Source organism: Perissodus microlepis, chromosome 5 (genome assembly GCF_051167445.1).
Source record: "Perissodus microlepis isolate ML-2025 ecotype Zambia chromosome 5, ASM5116744v1, whole genome shotgun sequence".
NCBI classification, from domain to species: Eukaryota; Metazoa; Chordata; class Actinopteri; order Cichliformes; family Cichlidae; genus Perissodus; species Perissodus microlepis.
In genome coordinates, this window is record NC_140465.1 from 8625217 (window position 1) to 8631216 (window position 6000).

The following is a 6000-nucleotide window of genomic DNA, read 5'->3' on the forward strand; positions in this document are numbered from 1 at the left end:
GGCTGGATTTTAGAGTCCAGCAATTATTCAGAATCTAGTTAACAGTGTGCAGAAGATCTCTCTCTTCTCTTGACTGAATCACCTCTTTGATGGCTGCGATGGACTCCCTCTCAGTCCTCAATATGGAAATGTCTTCTTTTACTCTAAACTGCATTAAATGATGTGTCCTGTATGGCCTCTAGCTGCTGGGGAATGAAGTGGTTTGTTAGATCAACATTGAGAAAGCTGCTGAAATTTTAACTCCTAGCATAATAAACAAGAGCACGAGTCCTCCGTGATATTTCCTGCCAACTTAAAGCCAGGATGGAATAAATCTGATCCTGTTTTACTTTAGCAAGACTCCAAAACTATTTCACAAAAGCACCGACAGCATCAAAGAGGTGACGCCTTCGCTCCATATTGAGCCACTGTTACACAGAGAAGTTGACCTTGCCTTTGGCCTTTTGGCTGTCTGACAAAGCAGTCCCCATGCTGTAGTGCAGTACGGCTGTCCTCTAAATGAAAGTAGCTGAGAGGCGAAGGGCAAAGAGGCCTATGGAATATCAATGTGTGATGCTCTCAATTAAGATTAAAGCTTCGAATGGAATCCTATGGAGCCGCTTCCCTAAGAAATGCTTGACATTTTACCCTTGCTGACTCGGGATAAAAAAAAAAAGAAAAAAAAGTGTCCTGCGCCACCAGTACCACCACCACCGCTAACTAGCTGCCCCTCCTCGGATACGGCGCGCCTTTTGCTGAATTCATTCTGTAGATATTGACTTAGGCTGGAGTCACACTTCTGAGAAATAAGTGAAATGGATCATCTTACTGCCAGTGGATGATAAGAATACTGAAATATGAAAAAGCGTCTGGATCAGCAAAATGACAAACCACGGGGGGAAATATGAGGCAGTCATGATAAACCCTTAGAGACAAATTCCCTACAGCTAGACGTGGAAATGAGGCAAGGAAAGAGCGGGGCAGCGAGGGGAAAGGAGAAAAGAAAATATACATATCCAACATTTTAATGGATGTTCAAAACAGAGCTTCATTAATTTAAAATACATATATCCTCTCTGTCAAAAGCACGGGCAGGCTGCACGTAGATGGCTTTTATCCACACAAAACGGCAGCTGTAAGATTTGCCCAGTAAGATCTGACCTCAGTCTGATTTATTACAGGAGAAACTCGCCCAGTGAAAAAAATACATCACACTGTCTTCATTTTGCATATTTTTAGCCACTAAATATTCCTTATTTACAGGAAGCGGTGCATTGAGAAGAGCTGTGTCCCTTTTTCATTAATGCAACGTTTGAGATTGACTTTGCATTTTATTAAGATTCAGCAGATGCCGTTTCTGGGCTTCTTAGAACGTGCTGCACATTTCCGGGTAATTTACAGAGCATGATGTGTGTTGTTTGCATCTGATCTTGTAGATTTATGCTGATTACCATGATGTTTACGGTGCGGATCTGCCAGTATCATTACATCCGAGCTATGTAAGCATTTGTGTTTCTGTTTGATGACACTGGAAAAATACAGCGCGTTACATGGCCGTCTAATCCGAGACTTTGAATGAATAAGAGATACGTATCGGCTAAATTTTTTGGGACATATTTTTAGAACTCCTGGTGGATCTAAGCTATTGTGCATGTGTGTATAAGGTTGATCTAATATTTTAGAGCTGAAACTAAGAGAACGGGGACTGATTATGAATACAGTGTATAAAATAAGATCAAAATGGAGCCTATCTTGTAAACTCCACCCTTGATAAACAGAATTCCACATCACGCTCCAACTCTGCAGTTAACTGAATCAATGCAATTCCACTTGTGCTGATCTTGCAGACTGAGGCCCTTCCCCCATCCCCCCTCTCTCTCTCTCTTTCCCTCTCTTGCTCAGTCTCTCTCTCTCTCCATCTCTCTCACACACACACACACACTTCTGTCTCCCTCCCCACGCAGGTCTACCCATCGTAACACATTAGCAGCAGAAGCCATCACACAATCAAGACAAGGCAGCGCATGAGACGTCAGGCCAATTTGTTTCCTTCTCAGAGCTACATCACATTAGGAGGGTGGCTATACCCTTGAGCTAAATCCAAGTTCACACAGAGGGAGCGTGCTGCCGGACAGGAGGGCAGCGATGTCAGCACTTTTCAGACGGCTGCTGACATGTATCCAGCAGACTGACATGTATGGGGGGAAAAAAAAGCTTGATGGTTTGAAATATGGCCTTTTGGATGTTTCTCTGTTTTTTGTAAGCTTTTGGTGGTGTTTCCTGAGGCCTGGGAGAGAGTGCGCAGTCAGAATATTTCAACAAAATAAAAATTGCCTTTAGCCAGAGGTCAGGGTGTCAAATGAAGCTGTCAGGTGAGTAAAAGGAGATGATAACAGGACATCACAGGCCTAAACACATCTGATTGGACTTCGTTCTTCGTGCTCTCGCTGGATCAGAAGACAAATGTAACTCGGAGAGGCCAGTCAATAGTTCAATTATCTGCTGTCTGTATTGGTTAATTAAACATATAACGGGCCACCTAAGGACTAATGATAGCCATCCCATTACCCATAAAGCTGAAGGATTGGGTAGAACCACCACTTGACCCCGGGCTGGATTGACTGGCCTCGGGTACGGGGTCAGAGTGTATCTAACCGTCACTCGGTCCCCGTCATATGTCTCAGGAAGTGGCTCACAGCTCTGCCAAAAAACAGTTGGAAGGGGAAAAAATGCAATTACTGCAAGATTATCATACTGCTTCCGTTTGACTTTTCTGACTGAATTCATGAATATATATGAATCCATCTTGCATCTCAATCTGAACCCGCCACCCCCCCACATACACACACACACACACACATCCATGTTTGGCTGGTGGCATTTTCTTTGTTTCTTCAAAGTATGTTTTTGCAGGAAGATTAAAGAGTTACCTTGAAAAAAGAAAGTATGAACCATCAAAAATCTCAGCAGGCTGTTCTTGGTGTAAAAGAATAATCCCCCTAAAATTACATTACATTTCTGGGAACTTTAATGCAGAGTGCTTTGGGAAAGATGTGTTTTTCCCCAAATATTGCTGTTGTCAGGCGAAAACATGTCATTAAAAAATAAACAGCTTGTTTTTGGTTTTGCCCAACTGAAATCTTTTTTTTTTTTTATCTCTAAACTTTTTTAAAATTTATTTAATTATCTAATTTAATTTAGTAATTATCTAATTATTGGTAATCTTTGTTCAAAGTGTGGTGCAGTCAAATATTATTACAGCTGAGCAACAGATCATTGCAACTAATATCCTGGAAAACAAATCAACATATATGACAAAATATACAAAAATGTGTTATTTGTCAGATAATGAACATCTGGATGCTTAAAAGCATATCTATCAATACAATTACTGATTCAAAAATGGAGCATTTTGGACATTTTGCACCTGCCGTCTTAGAAGCAATATATTCCCTGTGCTTTTTAATCACGACACTCTTTTGTTATATTTCCAATTTGCATTTTAAAACATTTTTTCAACTGGCTTTTATACCTGTGTTAAATAAGCAGCTATATGATGAAGAACAAGCCAATCAGCTCCAATCAGATAGGTGAAGTGAAAAAGATTATCTATTTATCAAAGTTGTAAATATACATAAATGTTAGACAGACACATGAAGTTCAAAAATAATAAATTCTTGAATAAATTCATGGAAGCAGCAAGAAGTGGCTTTAAATGGGCCAAAATGAGACTAAGGGCGCTAAGTTATATGTTGGCATACAGACGCAGTACCTGCTAACGGTGTACCCATGGGGTCTGATCATACACAAGCACGAATCATGCTGATCATACTGTAGCACAAATAACTCTCAAAGCCAATGCTGCTCTGAAGCTTTGCTCTCAAAGCCAATGCTGGCTTTGAGAGCAAAGCTTCAGAGCAGACGGCACACTGCAGCTTGCTGTTTGTGAGCATGTGTTGTTGCAGGCCACTCGGACTGTCCATGCTGAACCCTGAGCGTCAGAACTGGACAACACAGCAATGAAAGAAGGTGGTCTGGTCTAACAGTTTCTTTTAAACCAATTGGACAGTACGTTGTACTCCTTGGGAGGAGATGTTACTTTGAACTGCTACCACCTGCCTAAGCATACACCCTGTTCTCTTCTTCGTGGCAGCTGTGAGGACAGCGGGTATATTATTCTTTCAGCAAGATTATGAGCTCTGCTACAAAGTGAAAACATTCAGGAATAGTTTGAAGAACAACATAAAGTGAAAGTGATTTACTTAGCTTCTAAAATCTACCATCTGGAGGATCTGCTGCAAGAAAAGATCCACGGAAACCCCAACTTGCACCTCGCCGGACTTAAAGACTCTGCTCTAACATCTCGTCACCTCAGGACACCTCGTAAAGTCCTTATTGAGTCCACATTGATAAAAACATTTAAACATTTCTTCAATTTTACTTTTCGATAAAATGGTCATTCTTGAACATTTTGTCAAATAACACAAGGACAATAGAACTGAAGAAAACCAACTTAGTAGTTCTTAAAGCTCTGTTTCTGAGGTTCACGCTGAGTCCTGTACTTCAAAATGAGACCACCTGTACCCACCCCCAGTTACACTCACACATACAAGGAACCTGTCTCTCCTTGAAAGTATCACTAACCTTTAGACTTCACCCACTGTTCTCCTTAATAGCTCAATCTGATGGATCATTTAAAAGCCCGCTGAAACAGACAGATGGGTAATGGATTGCATGGCAAATCAATGCTGGGATCAATGGAAGACATGCATCAATAAATGGATAGAGAGCTGCTGAAATAGACACCGCAGTTAATGGGGGACAGCGTAGAACATCATTGTGTGGAGCACGCAGTGTAGGCAGGCTAACACGAGTCGCCCCCGGCTGATAAAGTGTCCTTTTGAATAATGCAGACAACCAACTGACAGTGGTAAGCTAAACTTAAGCTTGGCTGTTAGAGTGCGGCTGTGTTTTTTAGTCTCTACCCCCCAACGAACACACACACTGGCACTCAATCCATACACACTCTCTAAAGCTATAGGTGGTCAACGCTTGCCCAATTTCTTTGCCCGAAAGACCGGAAACATATGACTCTCGTGGCACGGAAAACATACAAAAGGACACATCTGTGTTTTCTGTGCAAAAACACAAAGTCCCAGGAATCGTTTCTTTACGCACACATGAAGCATGCGAGGAAACACCAGGCCACTTTCAGTAGGAACAGGAAGTATTTTCCTCTGATAAACAAAGTGTGTTGTTATTTTTCCTATTGGAAGACAGTGTTCTGATCTGACGGGCCAGGACACATGATGATGTGGGGGAGCGGCACACCACAAGTGTTGAACTTGTGTTGGTCTCAGGTGGCACTCTGACTGTACACTGACTCATCCCCGCAGTACCGGACGCTCCAGTCTTGTGGTTTAAATGCCTAGCAGTGTGATGCATCCCACTAACTGATAACTGCATTTAACTCTGATGTCAGCTAAATTGAAAAAGACATTGTAATAAACAAATATAATTCTGGATAAACCTCAGCTTCTGCACAACCAAGTGGTAAAACGCTACAGCTGCTTCTCATGGGCTAGAGTTATAAATCTCTGGTGAATGGCTGGTTTAAGGGTGGGTGCTGAGAAGCAGCTGTACCTGTCTAAAAATAGCTCCAAGGCTGCTGCCGGACAGCGTGTTTTAAGCTCATCATGCAGTTTAGCACAAAAGTCCTATCAACAATACCTTCCACCTGCATTAGCCCGAGCGTGGCCCCGAATCAGCATTACAACACAGGAAGTGTTGTGCAAACTGAGCGTCCGCGCATGTCCCTGCGCCTGACTCATACACCCAAACAACGGCCAAATCCTGACCACATAATTCAGACACACTTCATTTTCCAATGAGCTGAGCATTCATTATCAGCGTGCGGTGGCCTGAGGCAGAACAATCCCTCCTCGGTGTAGTGACAGCCACCGGCCGCCCTGATGGAAAACAAAACACAAGGTGGCACAGAGAACACGAAACCGTTATGAC